Consider the following 18,678-nt stretch of genomic DNA (forward strand, 5'->3'; position numbering starts at 1 on the left):
CTTTTTATTTATTTATTTGAGAGAGAGAATGAGATAGAGCATGAGAGGGGGGAGGGTCAGAGGGAGAAGCAGACTCCCTGCTGAGCAGGGAGCCCGATGCGGGACTCGATCCCGGGACTCCAGGATCATGACCTGAGCCGAAGGCAGTCGCCTAACCAACTGAGCCACCCAGGCGTCCCGGGGGAGAGAGATTCTTAAGCAGACTCCACGCTGAGTGTGGGGCTCAGTCTTACCACCCTGAGATCAGGTCCTGAGCCAAAACCAAGAGTCAGACACTTAAATGACTGTGCCACCCAGGCTTCTCTTTTTTTTTTTTAAATTGGTCTAGCTAAGGGCTTGTCAGTTTGTTAATCTTTTCAAAAAACCAACTCTTGGTTTGTCGATTTTTATATTTTTTATCCTCTTTCATTTACCTCTGCTGTAATCTTTCTTCCTTCTGCTAAATTGGGTTCAGATTGTTCTTATTTTTCTGCTTCCTTGAGATGTAAAATAAGATTTCTGATTTGTGATCTTTCCTCTTGTTAATGTAAATATTCACCATATAGATGCTCCTCAGTGCTGCTTTCACCACATCCCTACATTTGGGTATGTGGTAGTTTCATTTTCATCTGACGCTTTAAAAATTCCTTGTGGTTTCTTCCTTGACCCATTGCTTAAGAATGAATTGTTTTAATTTACACATTTGGTTCCTTTTTGCTCTTTGTTTCTAGTGTCAGTTCACTATGGTTAGAGAAGATGCTTTTTATGGTTTCAGTCTTCATAAATTTGTTAAGATTTGTTTTGTGGCGGGGCGCCTGGGTGGCTCAGTCGTTAAGCATCTGCCTTCAGCTCAGGTCATGATCCCAGTGTCCTGGGATCGAGCCCCGCATCGGGCTCCCTGCTCAACGGGAAGCCTACTTCTCACTCTCCCACTCCCCCTGCTTGTGTTCCCTCTCTCGCTGTCTCTCTCTCTCCGTCAAATAAAATCTTTAAAAAAAAAAAGATTTGTTTTGTGGCATGACATGTGGTCTGTCATGGAGAATGTTTCATGTGTGCTTTAGAAGACTGTGTTCTGCTGTTGTTGGGTGGAGTGTTCTGTCTGGTAGGTGCATTTGGTAATAGTGCTGTTTAGGTCCTCTGTTTCCTTCTAGAGCTTCTGAAACTGGGTATTGAAGTCTACTCTTATTTACTTCATATATTTGAGGGCTCTAATGATACATGCCTATGTGTTTCTAATTGTTCCATCTTCCTGGTGAATTGACCCTCTTATTATAATGTCCTTTGTCTCTTGTGACCGTTTTTGTCTCATAGTCTGTTTTGTCTGATACAATATAGGCACCCCTGCTCTCTTTAGGATCCCACTTGCATGGAATATCTTTTCATTTTTAGCCTATTTCTGTCCTTAGATCTGTGAATTTCAACAGTTCCAGCTCTTTGACTCTCTCACTGTTTTTTCCTCCTTTAGCCTCTTCCTCTGATCCCTGCTCAGGCATGCTGTAGGATGGGGAATGGCAGGGGCCCTGGCTAGCCTCTTTGCTCCACCATAATTTCAGAGGAAATGCATACAGTGTTTTTGACTGAGTCATGACATTTGGTTAAATGTTCTTGCTTAATAATAGTTTTTTCCCCAGTTTCCTTTTTGTCATTTTTTTCAGGTATCTATTAGTGATATGTTTTTTTAATCTTAATCTGTTCAGTTAGTGTATAACACTGATAACTTTTCTAATCTTGAACTGTTGCTTTATTAGTGGAATAAACAAACTGTTTGGCTTTTGTTAATGCTTACACACCTACATTTAAATGGATAAAATTGTGTTTATATTTTTGAATTCAGGTATTTTATAGAGACTGGAGTTAAAGTAGTCTGTATTTTTTTCATGTTTGTACCATCTCTTTACTAGCCTACTATACAGTCATATTGACAAACTGAATTAAGTACAGTTTATACATTTTCATTTTCCCAAACATACTGAAATACATGTGAATGAAAATAATGAAGAAAGTCATTCAAAATTATGTTGAGAAAACTCTTCTCATTTTGGCTAACTGGTATTATTTATATGTGTGTGTACAAGTGCATGGATGTGAAAGTCTGTAGTTTCTATAAAAGACATCATTTCGTAATAAATTTCATATTTTTTAGCAATAGAAATTATATCTTAAATATATTCCATGGCCTTCAGTTCTTTCTACACTGTCAGGCTAATGATTTAAATAGTAGAATAGTAGTAAGAATAGTAATGTTTAGGGGTGCCTGGGTGGCTCAGTTGTTGAGCGTCTGCCTTCGACTCAGGTCACGATCCCAGGGAATCAAGCCCTGCATCAGGCTCCCTGCTCAGTGGGGAGTCTGTTTCTCCCTCTCCCTCTGCCTGCCACTCCCCCTGCTTTGCTCGCTTGCTCTCTCTGTCAAATAAATAAATAAAATCTTAAAAAAAAACAAACAAAACTTCCAAGTTATTGCCATTGTTATCCTCATCACGGTTTTTGGATTCTGACTTCTCTTTAAAGCCACTGTCAATTTTGTCATCTGAAGATAGCTCATTGATATCACTCAGCATATAGAACATAATATCTAATACTTTGTAGAGATAATGCAGTATTGACTTTTTATGTGTATGCTTCATTTCATGTATTGTCCACAAAAATGAGAAATCCACACTTAATTTGGAGGGTATCATAATCTCTTATGGGAATGCATAAGAAATTAAAATTAGAAACACATAAGTTGCTCAAAATACCATAACACGGATCTGTTGAATACTCACAAATTGATACTTTTACTTCTCTCTTCTCATTTTGTGTGAAGAAATTTCCCCATGGCCTTTTGGTGCAATGTGTTTTCATTTCAGGGACAGTTGACCTTCAGGGATGTGGCCATAGAATTCTCTCAGGAGGAGTGGGAGTGCCTGGATCCTGCTCAGCGGGAATTGTACAAGGGTGTGATGTTGGAGAACTATAAGAACCTGGTCTCCCTGGGTGAGGAAAACGTCCCTCCAGAAGTGGGGATCTGCCCTTGCGTATCTTTGCATTTTCCCTTGTTTGTCTTCTGGGAGCCCCTGCCCTGCTTGACTGAGATTGAAGCCCTGTTGACTCAGAAATGAAAAGCCTCACAATATGGCATCCTGACTTCTACTTTCCTTTCTTCAGGGGTTCTAGAGTTTAAGAATGTATAAAACCATATGGCAGACTTTTAAAATATCCAGTTTCCTGTTTTCTTCCCCTGTGCTTTGGATTCAGTAGTGTTGGAAGATAGCTATAAATTTGCATGTTATACTGTTTCCTGTGCCCTTAGGAGGCAAGCAGTGGAGGAATTTGTGATATGTTTGTTCTAGATCAATCTGTGATATCCTCTCTCCTCAGCTCAACAAAGAGCTAGGATTCTGGAAAAGCCATAGCACATCATGTTCATGTTCTTTTCTTCTTATAAGCAGGAATTTCTGTTTCTGACCTGAATATTATGTCCTTGTGGAGCAAGGGAAAGAGTCCTAGACTGTGGAGGGCAAAGAGCAAATAGCGTAAAACCAAACAGGTGGGAATGTGTGACAGGTGGGAACACAGGCAAGAGCTCAGAAGGGCAGCGAGGGGGCCGCACCTTAGTAGTGTTTGAGAAACTCTGCAGTGGTGGAGTTCTGTGGGAAAACAAAGGTTTCTTTCTTGTGAGCTCTCGGAGGAAATTTTTCTCCTCGTTCATGTATCACTCAGGCTTCAGATGAGTCACTTGGGTGGCACAGTTGGTTAAGCATCCAACTCTTGCTTTTAGCTCAGGTCATGATCTCACACTTGTGAGATTGACCCCCATGTGGAGCTACACGCTCAGCGGGGAGTCTGCTTGTGATTCTCCCTCTCCCGTTGCCCCTCCCCCAGCTTGCTCTCTCACACATGCTCTCTCTCAAATCTTTCTAAAAATACAGATTAGTGCTTTTAGATGGTATGGAATATTGCATGTTTTATAGTACACTCAAAAGTTACTTTTGTTTAATAAGAGATACCAACTTTGTCATGTTTATTATGAGATCTCCCTTTGCATTATATTCTATATGTTTTCATTTTGCAGTTCTCAATAATTTTGTCTCTGATCTTAGTTAATAAATTTTCAAAGAATACACTCTGAGCTACATGTATTTGGAGCCAATGAACTGGATAACTAGAGTGCACTGCATAGATAGGGAGTTGCTCTGTTGCTTGGCTGTTACATAACTGTAGGCAGGAAATCATAATTGTGACTTCTGACATCTTTCTCCAGTTCTTTTATAATGTGTTTTTCTGACCTAATATTTTAGAAGTCAGTGACCCCAACATATTTTCCAGTTTTCATATTGTGTGCTCTTTCTAGAATAGAAATCTTTCTTTTATTTTTATTTTATTTTATTATTTTAGAGAGTGAGAACATGTGAGTGGGGGTAGGGGCAGAGGGAGAGGGAGAGATTCACAAGCAGACTCCGCACTGAGCGTGGAGCCTGGCACAGGACTCGATTTCACGACCTGAGATCATGACCTGAGCCAAAACCAAGAGTTGGACGCTTAACCAACTGAGCCACCCAGGTGCCCTGCTTTCTTTTATTCTTGAGGGGAAATGTTTAGAGCTCCATAGAGTATAATTTTCTATAACATGGTTACTTATTATTTATTGCTGGTTTTATCAAGGGTTACTAGAATATTTTATTTATTAATTTTTATTGTGATTTACAGATGTTTTATGCAATATAACTGACATGCACCACTTGTTAATGCTGCGAAATGCCTATATTTCATGGGTACAGATAATTTTATAACACGTATTTATACAATTCCATTTTGTAAACATTGTTTTATTAAATTTTTCATTTTCCGGGGTGCCTGGGTAGCTCAGTCGGTTAAGTATCTGCCTTCAGGTCAGGTCATGATCTCAGGGTCCTGGGATTGAGCCAGTCATCAGGCTCTCTGCTTAGTGGGGAGTCTCCTCCCTTTCACTCTACCTCTGTTTTTCTCTGAAATAAATAAAATCTTAAAAAAAAAAATAAATTCTTCATTTTCTCAATGCTATATTTGTTTTGCAGTTCTAGATTGCCATTTATTTACATTATTCATCAGATAAACTTGTTTTGGATTACTTACCATTGTAATAGATTATCTGTTCTTCAGCATTTATTTATATACAAGTATACGGAAAATTACAATATTTTTTTCTCAGTTATGAGACATATATTTACTGCCAGTTGGTATGTGCTTTGGGATCATGGTGGGAAAATACCCTATCTTACAACAAGTGTTGGTGAGGAAGTGGAGAAAAAGGAACTCTTGCACTGTTGTTGGGAATGCAATCTGGTGCAGCCACTGTGGTATGGAGGTTCCTTAAAAAGTTAAAAATAGGGTGCCTGGGTGGCTCAGTCGTTAAGCGTCTGCCTTCGGCTCAGGTCATGATCCCAGGGTCCTGGGATCGAGTCCCACATTGGGCTCCCTGCTCTGCGGGAGGCCCGCTTCTCCCTCTCCCACTCCCCCTGCTTGTGTTCCTGCTCTCGCTATGTCTCTCTCTGTCGAATAAATAAATAAAATCTTTAAAAAAAAAAAAAAAGTTAAAAATAGAACTACTAAGATCCAGCCATTGCACTACTGGATATTTACCCCCAAATTACAAAAACACTAATTCAAAGGGATACATACACCCCTGTGTTGATAGCAGCATTATTTACAATAGCCAAATGATGGCAGTGGCTCACATGTCCATCGATAGATGAATGGATAAAGAAGATATGGCATATATTTACAGCGGAATACTAGTCAGCCATAAAAAACAAATCTTGCCATTTGCGACAACATGGATGGAGCTGGAGAGTATAATGCTAAGTGAAATAAGTCTGTCAGAGAAAGACAAATACCATATGATTTCATTCATATATGGAATTCAAGAAACAAGGCAAACAAGCAAAGGGGGAAAAAGGAGGGAAAGAGACAACCAAAGAAACAGACTCTTAACTATAGAGAACAAACTGATGTTTTACCAGAGAGGAGTTGGGTGGGGGATGGGTTAAATAGGTGATAGGGATTAAGGAGTGCATTTGTTGTAGGAATTGTTGAATCACTCTGTTGTACACCTGAAACTAATATAACACTGTATGTTAACTGTACCGGGGTTAAAAAAGAAAGAAAAATACCCTTTCTTTGAGAGCTAACATAATTTTGTACAGCACGAGTGTTTTTGTCATTGAGTGTTTGAAACTAGGCTATCCTAAAATTAATTTGTCTTACAGATGAGTACTCTTTCTTTAGTAAAAAAAAAAAAATCCTATTCCTTTAGTGTTCCTAAGATTTTTAACATCATGGGAAGTTTTGTAACTGTGTTCGGTATAAGTATTACTTTTGTTGTAATACTGTGTTTTCAACACACAATGTTTATTTGTGAACTGTAATTAATAGGATACCTATGGCTCTTTATATCTTATAGATGTCTCTCTTACACATGTGATCAAGAAATTATAACCAAAGGAGAACAGTAATACAGGAGAAGTATTCCAAACAGTGATGTTGGAAAGGCATGAAGGCCTTGAAATCAAAGATTTTTACTTCAGGGAAATCCAGGAAAAAAATGCATGACTTTGAGTGGCAGTGGAGAGATAATGAAATAAATTACAAAGAAATGTCTGTAACCCATAAACACAGTCTCACTGATATAAGAGATCAGCATGGTAAAAGTGATGCAGGAAATAGGCTTGGATTAAGTTTTGGGGATAAACTACACATGTTTCAAACTGAAGGGAAAACTTATGCATGTAATCAAGTTGAGAAGTCCATCAACAATGGTTCCTCAGTTTCACCACTTCAGAGAATTCCTCCTACGGTCCAAACCAACATTGCTAGTAAATGTGGGAGTGACTTTATTCACCCTTTGACACTGATGCAAGAGCAGAAAGCACATAGGGAAAAACCTTACAAATGTCTTGATTGTGGCAAAACCTTTAATCAGGGCTCACACCTCACTAGACATCAGATAATGCATACAGGAGAAAAACCATATAAATGTAATGTATGTGAGAAAGTCTTTAGTCAAAATTCAAACCTTGCAAGTCATCAGAGAATCCATACCGGAGAAAAACCTTACAAATGTAACGAATGTGGCAAAGCCTTTAGTCAAAATTCACACCTTGCAAATCGCCGGAGAATACATCCTGGAGAGAAACCTTACCAATGTAATGAATGTGGCAAGGCTTTTTGCCAAAGTTCGAAGCTTGTAAAACATCACAGAGTACATAGTGGAGAGAAACCACACAAATGTAACGTGTGTGGTAAAGCTTTTATCGAAAGTTCAAGCCTGTTGACCATCAGAAAAGTCATACTGGAGAGAAACCATACAAATGTAATGTGTGCGGCAAAGCTTTTATTGTGCGTCCAAGCCTAATAAGCCATCAGATAATCCATACTGGAGAGAAACCTTACAAATGTATTGAATGTGGCAAGGCCTTCAGACAATGGTCTGACATCAGGATTCACCAAAGAATTCATGCTGGAGAGAAACCTTTCAAATGCCACGAGTGTGGCGAAGCCTTTACTCAGGGCTCACACCTCACTAAACGTCAGATAATCCGTACAGGAGAGAAACCATATAAATGTGATATATGTGGGAAGGTCTTCAATCAAAATTCACACCTAGCAAGTCATCGGAGAATCCATACTGGGGAGAAACCATACAAATGTAGTGAATGTGGTAGAGCCTTAGTGTGCGGTCAAGCCTAATTTACCATCAGGTAATCCATACTGGAGAGAAACCTTACCGATGTAATGAATGTGGCAAGGCCTTTGCCAAGCGTTCACACCTTAGGCATCATGGGAGAAATCATACTGGAGAGAAGCCATATGCATGTATTGAATGTGGTAAGACCTTTCGGCAGTGGTCTGACCTCAGGATTCACCAAAGAATTCATTCTGGAGAGAAACCTTACAAATGCCACGAATGAGGCAAAGTCTTTACTCGAGAGTCACACCTCACCAGTCATCAGATAATCCACACTGGAGAGAACCTTACAAATGTACTGAACATGGCAAGGCTTTTAGGTATTGCCTTAAACTCAGAGTTCACCAAATAGCTCACATTTACAAGTGTAACAAATGTGGCAGAGTTTTAAATTAGTACTGTTCACTAGATATGATTAAATATCCAGCAGAGAAACCACACAAAGGTAATGTGTGTGGCAAGGATTTTACCCAAAGATCAAAATTGGGGAATGTACTAGAGCAATACCTTATAAATGCAATGAGTGTGGCAAAGCCCTTACCTTGATTTCCAAGTATTTTTTAACAACAGAGTCCATGTTGAAAAGAAACCATGTAAATGTGGCAGAGCTGTTATCTGGGCCTCACAGTGACATCAAGATATATATCTTTCAGAGAAACCACACAAAAGTAACGTGTATGCTATGGCTTTTGCCCCAACGTCAAAACCGTGGAACATCAGAGAATTTATATTGGAGAGCCACCTTACAAATGTAAAGAATGTCGTAAGGCTTTCATCAAATGTTCATACCTTTGGAGTAATGAGAGAATTTATGCAGGGGAAACTATACCTATTTAAATACGCCAAATGTGGAAATGCTTTTAAGGAACAGTGTGTTCTCGGGATTCACCAATGAAGTCATACTGGGGAGAATTCTTACAAATATGATAAATTTTTTGACCAATTCACACACCACACATTGGAGAATCCAGGAATAACTGGATATAACTGGAATAATTAAGTCTTTAGTTCTCTTGAGATTAACCTGAGATGTTAGTGGAGAATAATTATGTCAAAAAATGTTAAAATTCCCATATCATGGGAACAAGGACATGTGTGGAAGTAGCTCATTATTTTCTGTGTACAAGGTATTGAGTTTTCTTGAAAAGGCTACATTACTACTTACGAGTTTCAACCTGAAGTTTGAAATCTATTGATCTTAAGCCTTCCTTATAGGCCTTTCCTGATGGTCTCTGAGGAGGAATCAAGATGAAGGGGTCTGCTTCATTGGGTGTGACTCATATCCACATTTCCTGGAACAAGGACACAGTTGTCAGATTCACTATTGTGTGAGCATTGGGGAGGGCCAGAGAATAATGCAAACCTCCATATAAGTCATCATGCTTGTTACCTTCAGGGCCCCCTTCTCTAGATGAATTATAGGGACTGGCCTTTCATGGGATGACAGTGATAGTTTGTTTACTAGGGACTGATTATGTGATAGAAACAACACAGGGGAAGATGGTAATAGCTGTTCTATACTGTCAGTGACAAATTGATATATTATTGACAGATTTCCCTTTTCTTGGAAATTGAAGAGAGCAGTTATCTGAGAAGGCAGTGGAATGGAAAGAACCAGAACAGTATGTGCGTGATTCATAGTTAACTCCTGCCATTACATTTTACTACTGTTTTCTTCAAAATGTATTGTAGCTCTCATGCTGTAATTAATAAAGCTTTTTCCCCATAACCCTGAAGGAGTCATGTTCTTTTTCCAACACAGTTTATCTAAACCACCTCTGTAGAGTACTTCATAACACACACTAACAATGCACCATTAAGCTCTCAAAGTTGAGGGAATCTATAACAATTTCTCTCCATGATGGAATCAAAGAACAATTTGGGGATTATATACTTACACTTTGCACTTGAGTTATTCTCTACATACTCTACCCCAGGGTATTTATGTGGCAATAATGAAAATGCCATGACAGTGCAAGTTCAAGACTCTGATCCCCTAAAATCTGCCCCCAATCCATGAATTTGCACCATATGATTATATTTCTTCATGTGTTTTGTGCCCAAATAAAACCCATGGTATGCACCTTGATTTAAATAAAGTGAAAGTAGGAACATAGCATGAAAAATTTAGAAATAAAATAATTTCAGAAATTAAAAATACGAACTTGGAGCACTCATGAAATAATTTAGGATGAACAGAATATAATGGGAACCTTTGTTTAATAGATAAACTAAAAATTTCATATATATACCTTCCAACACATTTGTTAATTTGCACTTTGGCCATCCACTGGAACAGTGGAACCCTAACCGAAGTTGGCTTTGGATATCGAGATTGGTGATGCCATGCGCTAACAGCATTATGAGAACATGTGTTACCTAATGAAGATTTCTAGGGCGGGCACAGTAGACTTCCAAGCTGGTCCAAAAATGACTTGAGGGAACAGGAAATGGTGACCAGTTTGGTGTGTTAAGGTGGTTACTGGGTGGCGCCGGGGGGAGGGTACCTGCTGTGGTTTGAACTTCCAGCTGGTATTAAAGGAGGGACTTTTTTATCAGCTTGCCCAGATGGGCAGAATAGAGGTAGTAAGTGAGCCTTAAAAGATGTCAGTACTCAACCATCAAGAAATGGATACTCTTTAGTAAAACACTGGATATTTACTCTTGAAACTCCTGATTTCTCCGTTGGGAAAGACAAAATTTTCTTCATGCTAATAATTTATTACATTCCCTTTCCCCCTCTACACATAGGTTCCATTGTATGATGTGGTTGTTGAAAATGCTTATAAAATACTATTTAGATAAATTGCCTTAAGATATTCTTACACTAGTTTAATGCAAGTTGTTTGGAAACGTTTATTAGATAATATTACTAGAAGCAATTCTACCAATGATTTTAAAAGGTCAATTTCAAATTAGGGTCTTAAGCAATATGTTACCTGATCCATTTTCAACTGTAGTCAGATTTTTTATTTATTTGACAGCACAAGCAGGGGGAGCAGCAGGTAGAGGGAGAGGGAGAAGCAGGTTCCCCTCTGAGCAAGGAGCCCAACGCAGGGCTCGATCCCAGGACCCTGGGATCACGACCTGAGCTAAAGGCAGACGCTTAACCAACTGAGCCATCCAGGCGCCCCCCACCCCCAATTTTTAATACAATTTTTCCTTCCACACATTGTGACCCAGATTATATGTTTAGTTTGCATTTTTCCCCCCTGTTTTACACCAAGGGATACATAAATCAGTGGGTTGTTTTGAGACTTTTGTGACATGAAAATGAACATAAGGCAGTGACAGGTAGAAAGTAGTAGGTACAAAATATGAAGAGTTCTTTCAGGTCTTATGTGAAGTAACTTGAATGGCCAGATGGTTAACTGAAATCTCTTACTGTGATAGTTGGCTCTAGTCAGGTGCTTGAAAATCAAGTGTGTGGAGGTTAACAAGCACACAGTGAAGTACCTGAAAATATAATGATGAATAAGATAGAAAGTCATCGAGATTCCAACTGTAGTTTCTGAAAAGGAGATAATCTGCATTACCAAATGCCTAGGGTCACTCTGACATTTCCCAGTGACTGATATCTGTCTCAGATCCAGAGGACCCTGCACTGGAACATGGGCTCATATTTCTTTTTTTTTTTTTTTTTAAGGATTTATTTGAGAGAGCGAGAAAGAGAGAGAGTACATGAGAGGGGGGAGGGTTAGAGGGAGAAGCAGGCTCCTTGCCGAGAAGGAAGCCCGATGCGGGACTCGATCCAGGGACTCCAGGATCGTGACCTGAGCCAAAGGCAGTCACTTAACCAACTGAGCTACCCAGGCGCCCTGGGCTCATATTTCTTATACTTTCTCTTTTTTGAGCAATTATACATGGTACTACTGCATTTTTAATTTCAGTTGCCAGGTGTAAATTGCTAGTATATAGAAATGCAATAGATTTTTGCATGCTTTTGTATTCTAACACCTTGCAAATTTTACTTTCTCTGGAAATTTTTGTGCATTCCTTTGGATTTTCTACATACGCAACTTCAAAAATGTTCCTATTGATGCTGTGACAAATTACCACAACCTGAATGACTTAAACTAACAAGTTTATTCTCTTACAGTTCTGGAGGCCAGATGTGTAACATGGATCCATAGCACTGTGCTCCTTCTGGATATTGCAGGTTAGAATTTGTTTCCTTACCTCCCCACATCCAGAGGCTGCTTACATCCTCTCCCTCATGGTCCCCTTCCTCTATCTTAAGCCAGCAAGATAGCATCTTAAAACTTGTTTAGCTCTGCCCCTTGGCTTCCATCACTTCACCAGCTTCTACATGACTGACTCTTCCTGCATCCTTCTTATAAGGACCCTCAGGACCATATCGAGTTTACCACATCATCCAGGATAATCTCCCACCTCACGATCTTCACCAGATCACATCTGCAAACTCCCTTATGACATTTACAGTAACACTCCCATGTTACAAGCATGAGGACATGAACATCCTTTGGGGTGGGGGCATTATTCAGCCTACCACAACCATGATGTCTTCTGCAAATGGGTCCACTCTTTTATCTTCCTTTTCTCTCTATCTCTTTTATTTACTCCTCTTCCCTTGCTTCGCTGGCTAGAACTTCTAATAACATGTCAAATATCAGTGGTGAGAGTGGACATCCTTGCCTTGTTCCCAGTCTCTGGGGGAAAAGCATCCACTGATGTTTGCTATAAGTTTTTGTAGGAGTTCTTTATTGAATTGAGGAAATGTCCGTCTGTTCCCAGTTTTCTGAAAGTTTATATCGTAAATGGGTGTTGAATTTTGTCAAATGCTTTTTCTGTATCAATTGACAGGATGCTGTGATTTTTCTTCTCCAGCCTGTTAACATGGTGGGTTACACTGACTAGAATTTGAAACTGCCTTCTGTCCTCAAATAAACCCATTTGGTCATGGTGTACAATTCTTTCTGTGTATTGTTGATTTCTACTGCTAATATTTTGCTAAGAATTTTTGCATCTTCATTTGGGATTTAGTTGGTAGTTATCTCTTCCCCCTCCCCTTAATGTTTTGTGTAGTTTTGGTATTATGCTAATATCGGCCTCATAAATTTAGCTGGGAAAAGTATTGCTTCCCCTTCTATTTTCTGAAAGAAATTGTGTAGAATTTCTGTTAATTTGTAGGTTTGATAGAATTGTCTAGTGTTGCTATTGTGACTTTGTTGTATTAACATTTGTTAAGTAGAGCCCTAGATGTCGGATGGTGAGCCATGACAAGACTGTAAGGGAAAGTGAAGTGGAGAAGTTTATTACTCACAGATCTGGGGGAGCTATTCTGCACACCTGTAGGGGTCATGTGAGGAGGTTAAGGCAGCGTGCAGGCAGAGAGCTTAGGGCAGGACCTGGGGCAAATGCCTTTATCAGTGTCCCTCAGTGGAGTGCTTTGTGGTTCTGGGCTAAGGCCACATTGGTCAACTCAAACCAAACGCAACAAGGTTTTGGTAAGCTTTTGGGGGTGGGGGGGTCTTATCTAAAGGGGCCAAAGGGAAGGCCCTGGGAGGTGGGGGAGAATGCTTATCATAGGGACGGCTGGGAGAGTTGTATCAGGAACCAACATTTGCCTATGACTCTGTGGGCTCATATCTAGGGCATGTGCTCAAGGGAGGAGGTAGTGTCAGTTCAAGGTGGCTGCAGGCCACCTGGCCACACAGAATGGATGATAAGGCACCAATATTAGCTCAACTCTCACCACTCACTGCCTGCAGGTTTCTTTTTTGGGAGCGTATTTTAAGATTACAAATTTACTTCGCAATTCAAAGTATTCCTATCATCTATTTCACATGGGTGATTTGTGGTAGGGCGTCCGTGTAGAGGAATTGGTCCATTTCACCTAAGTTTTCAAGTATACGTGTGCAGAGTTTTGTATTCGTCCCTTACTATCCTTTTGATGTCTGCAAGTTGTGGAGTAAAAGTCCCTGTTTAATTTGTTATGTGTAATTTGTGTTTTCTCTTATTATCTCTGGTAGTTTTGCTAGTGAATTGTGAATTGTATTGATCTTTTCAGTGAACCAGCTTTGTTTTATTTCTCTGTTTTCCTGTTTTCAACTTTACTTATTTTTGCTCTTGCCTTTACTATTTCCTTCCTTCTGTGTGGTTTGTGTTTATTTTTTTCCGCTCTGATTTCTTAACTGCAGTTTAGATTATTCTTGGCTATTTTCCCCCTTTTCTAGCGTAAACATTGAGTGCTATCAATTTCCCTCTCAGGGCTGCTTTAGTTATACCTCACAGATTATGACATGTTGTGTCTTCATTTTCTTTCAGCCCGTGTATTTCCCTTGAGTCTTCCTCTTTGAGCCGTGGATTGTTTGAAGGTAAGTTGTTTAGTTTCCAAGTGTTTGGAGATTTTCCCGTTAGCTTTCTGTTTTTGATTTGTAGTTGGATTCCATTGTGGGCAATGAACAGAGTCTGTGATTCCGTTCTTTTAAATTTGTTGAGGGGCGTTTTTATGGCCCAGGATATGATCTGTCCTGGCACATGTTCTTCAAAAAAAAAATGTATAATCTCCTGTGTTTGGGTTGTGTTACAAAAATGCTGATTAGATCCTGTGACTTGGTGGTGTAAAATTCATCAGTGTCCTGCTGGTTTTCTGTCATCGTTCTATCAATTATTGAGAGATGTGCACTGAAGTCTCGGGCTGTAACTGTGAAGGTTGTCTATTTCTCCTGTAAGTTTCTATCAGTTGTTGCTTCACATCTTTTGCAGCTGTTCTTTGGTGCACATACACTCACAATTGCTAAGTCACCTGCTTTGATTGACCCTTTTATCACTATGTACTTTCCCCCTTTTTACTCAGTAATTTTATTTTCTCTGAAATCTATGTGGTATTAATATAGACATTCCTCCTTTCTTTTGATTGATGTTACATGGTCTAAGTTGTACTATTCTGTTGACATTGTGGGTCAGATAGTTCTCTGATGTGTGAAGCTGTGCATTTGGAGGATATTCAGCAGCACCGCTGTCCTGTACCCACTAGATACCAATAGAACCACCACAATTATGACATAAAAAAAATGTCTCCGGATCTTGGCGAATGTTTCCTTTGCAAATGTTATCATGCCTGTATATCACCTCCACCAACACAGAGATCAGGAAAGCAAAAGAGACTAATATGCCACTTTGTTCTCAACTGCATTTAACACAGTATTACAGTAAAGACCTGACATCAGAAATGAACAAGCTGACTTGCCGGCAGGATTTAAGGATGTGACTGTGCCTCATCTCCAGTGGGTAAAACTTACCATTAAGAAATACTCTGAGGGTTCCGGTGCCTGGGTGGCACAGTCAGTTAGGCGTTTGACTCTTGGTTTCGGCTCAGGTCATGATCTCAGCGTTGTGAGATTAAGCCCCAAGTCGCTTGAGAGCCTCTCTCCCTCTGCCCCTCCCACTCATTCTCTGTCACAAACAAATAAATCTTAAAAAAAAAAAAATACTTTTGAGGGTCCAGGGCAAGTTAAAATGCTAAATCATGGCCAAGTCTAAATGAAGGACATGGCCTAATATCCTTTGAAGTAACCTGCAGTTGATTAAAGTGTCTCCTGTGGAATTGCTCCTTTTGGACAAGATGGCTTAGGGAATAGAAAGCACAGGTATGGCTCTGCTAGAGGACCCTGAGAAGCTCAAAGACCCTGAAAGAAATCTGAAGAGTTCAGCATGTCTGGCAAAACATGGTTGTAGCTAATGGAAAATGTAGCTGTTTGGTATCACATAAGTGCTATTTAAAAATATCGCGCTGTTGACGGAACACCGAGTTTGCACTATAAAGAAACTGATCTCGTCGATGTCCAATAATCTTTGGGACTGTACAATGTGATGGGAAGGAAGTAGCGGGGGACATGTTGTATGAGGAAGGCAGAGTTTCTAATACTCTAGCAGGTGTAATTAGCTGAAGTCAAGAATAGTGAAACACAAAGGACAAATGACTGGACAGCTATTCTCAGGAAAAAAGCAGGAGCTGAGGAAAGGATCATTCCTCATTCCTACCCCTGTTTGCTGTGAACCAGAGACTACTGGGTCCCTCCTTTCTTTTTCTTTTCCGAATGGGAGGGTTTATTGAGGTTTTTCTCTGCTCCACCATAATGTGTTATGAGCGAGGACTCCACATGAGGCTCTCAACCAAGAAGAATCTCACGAGACTATAATGACACCCTCGTATGTTACTGAAGCCATGTCTGGGTAGAGTTTTTTTTTGTTTTTTTTTTTTCTTTTGGGACAAAGGTAAGTCTATTTTGTGTAAACAAAGAAGGGAAAATTACTTCCGGTAGAAGCTGTACTATCATATATTGTAATATAATTTCCAATTAATTATCACCCTCTTGTGAGAGTATGCATGTCCCCTCTTGACTTAGGTAACCCTTCTCTTTGAGGGTAGCCCAGTTTATAGCCAGCTTGGCCAATTTGGCCAGCTTGGCTGATTTGGCATATTTTAATTGTAAATGTGAGCTTTAAAAGCTTTGTTTGCTCCTTCTAATCCTCTCTTCTCTCTGGTGCAAGAATGGTCTATCCCACATACACTCAAGTTTTACCCTGAATCCCAGACTTAAATGACAGAACCAAGCAAGAGGTGATAGATGTGACAGGAGGGAGAAATAAATGTTTGTTGTTATAAGAGCATGAGAATGCAGGGATATTTTTTTTACCATAGAAAATCTTCTAGAAAGCTGACTGGTACTTTCAGTGACCTTTTCTTTTCTCCTTACCCATCTTAACCTCCCGAAGTCATTATCTCCAGTAATTGTACCACCTTTGAAATCATGTTTTCAGTAATTCCCTTCCTGTATTATCACCCTTGTCTCTTCCATTTTGTATTTTCTACTTCCATTAGAATATCCATATATTTTTAATTCATCTATAAACATATTGCCTTTCATCATCTAACTACCCCCAGTGGACTGTGTTCTCAGTTACAACATTCTTGACTGGTTTATCATAATCAGATATTTACAAATAATCTCAAGAAACTTGCCTTCTTTCACTGTGCTGCGTTCACCTGACTAAGCAAGCCTCAGAACCAAATGAGCTCACTTACCAGTTTACTTCCCATTACAAGCAGGAGGCTCACAATGATCCGTCCAACATCCCAAGCAAACAAAAAAAATGAAAGATACCTTAGGCTTATAGATGTTCTGTTGCTATCCCTTTTCCAAGGGTGTTTTTCAATTTCTCCTGCTGTGGTGGCAAATTATGAAATGTTCTGCTTTCATTTTCATTCAATTCAGGATACATTCTAATTTCTTTTCCAATTTCTTCTTTGTCCCAGGGTTAGTCACAAGGAGGTCATTATTTTCCAAATATTTGTGGATTTTCCAGAGATTTTTCTGTTAATGATTTCTATCATAATTCCACTGTGGTCACAGACATATTTTGTGTGATGTGAATTCTTTTAAAATTTAGCAAGACTACTTTGATGGCCGAGAATATGGTTTCTCTTGGTAAAGTACTGCGTGCACTTTTAAAGGTTGTGTATAATCCCCTTGTTAAGTGGAGTGTTCTTATAAAGGAAAAAGTCAGTTTTCCTCCTCCAGTGTAGGGAAAAATCTGGTTCTTCTCTACTGTGTGCTGCTTTCTTCTTTAGTATAGTAAAGGAGTATAGTATAGTAAAGGAGTATAGAATAGTTAGGGAGCTTACTATTCACACAGAACACTGCACATCTGACACTTCTAGTCACAAACTTGTGGAGGTTTTTCCCCACACCAACAGGCCAATCTCCGACATCAGCTGGGTGTCCTACAATGTACCTCAACTCTGACACCATCTACCTGGATACCTCCTGCCCCTCAAGACACTTTAGACACCAGTTGCAAGTCCTGGTTGACCTGTGCTTCTAACAACTGGCTATAGATCGGAGGTTCCAACAATCCTCCCCCATTGGCTTTAGTTTGCTAGAGCAGCTTACAGAAGTCAGGGAAACACATTTACCAGTTTATTAAAGGATATGATAAGGAATACAGATGAACAGTCAGATGAAGAGGTACACAGGGTGAGGTCTGGGAAGGTCCTCAGTGCAGAAGCTTCTGTCCCCATGGAGTTGGGGTGTGTCACCCTCCTGGAGTGGCTGTGTTTGCCAGCCTAGAAGCTCTCCAAACCGGGGTGCCTGGGTGGCTCAGTCGTTAAGCGTCTGCCTTCGGCTCAGGTCATGATCCCAGGGTCCTGGGATCAAGCCCCGCATCAGGCTCCCTGCTCGGCGGGAAGCCTGCTTCTCCCTCTCCCACTCCCCCTGCTTGTGTTCCCTCTCTTGCTGTGTCTCTCTCTGTCAAATAAATAAATAAAATCTTTAAAAAAAAAAAAGAAGCTCTCCAAACCTCCAACTATTGGGATTTTAAGGAGATTTCCTCACATATGCATGACTGATCATTAACTCCATTTCCAGCCCCTCTCCTCTCTCTGTAGTTGAGGGGATGGGGCTGAAGATCCCAAGCTTCTAATCATGGCTTGGTTTTTCTGGTGATCAGCCCCACCCAGGAGCCCACCCAGAGTCGCCTCAGTATAACAAAAGATGCTCCTAGTGCTCTTATCACTTGGGAAAATATAAGGGTTTAAGGAGCTCTGTGCGGGAACCAAAGGCAGAGCCAATATGTATTTTCTATTATCTCATGGCTCTGTAAATGTCAATTTGTCAGTTTCCTTGACATTCATGTTACAATTGTCTAGGTCCTTATTTTCTGTCTACTTGTTCTATTATGGAGAGAAGGGGCATGGAAATTTCTTGACTGTGACTGTGGATTGGTCTGTCATTGTGGTCCTGTCCGCTTTTTCAGGTTTTTGAAGTTCTCCTGCTGGGTGCAAGGTTTAGGATTCTCGTGCCATTCTGGTGACTTTATCCCTTTATAACTATGAAAGAGATTTCATAATTACTCCTGGTCTTATTATTTGCTCTCTCCTTTTTTAAAGATTTTATTTATTTATTTGACAGAGAGAGACACAGCGAGAGAGGGAACACAAGCAGGGGGAGTGGGAAAGGGAGAAGCAG

At 40.0% G+C, this 18,678-nt stretch overlaps 2 long non-coding RNA genes and 1 pseudogene across 3 annotated transcripts in view; 1 reads left to right on the forward strand and 2 right to left on the reverse strand.

Moving 5' to 3' along the window:
• LOC145717681 (uncharacterized) overlaps window positions 1-18,678 on the reverse strand; it is a 281,227-nt gene that overhangs the window by 57,674 nt on the left and 204,875 nt on the right. The gene's annotated exons all lie outside the window — the stretch shown is intronic.
• Window positions 2,573-9,644, forward strand: LOC102749102 (uncharacterized; annotated as a pseudogene). Its single transcript, XR_014141049.1, has 2 exons — window positions 2,573-2,955; window positions 6,401-9,644. The product of XR_014141049.1 is annotated as an uncharacterized LOC102749102 (transcript).
• On the reverse strand, window positions 11,354-14,115 carry LOC145717692 (uncharacterized). Its single transcript, XR_014141085.1, has 2 exons — window positions 12,542-14,115; window positions 11,354-12,267 (listed from the first exon to the last, which is right to left on the reverse strand). It is a non-coding gene; the product is annotated as an uncharacterized LOC145717692 (long non-coding RNA).

Source organism: Leptonychotes weddellii, chromosome 16, assembly GCF_054177405.1.
Source record: "Leptonychotes weddellii isolate Sample4059 chromosome 16, ASM5417740v2, whole genome shotgun sequence".
Classification (NCBI taxonomy): Eukaryota; Metazoa; Chordata; class Mammalia; order Carnivora; family Phocidae; genus Leptonychotes; species Leptonychotes weddellii.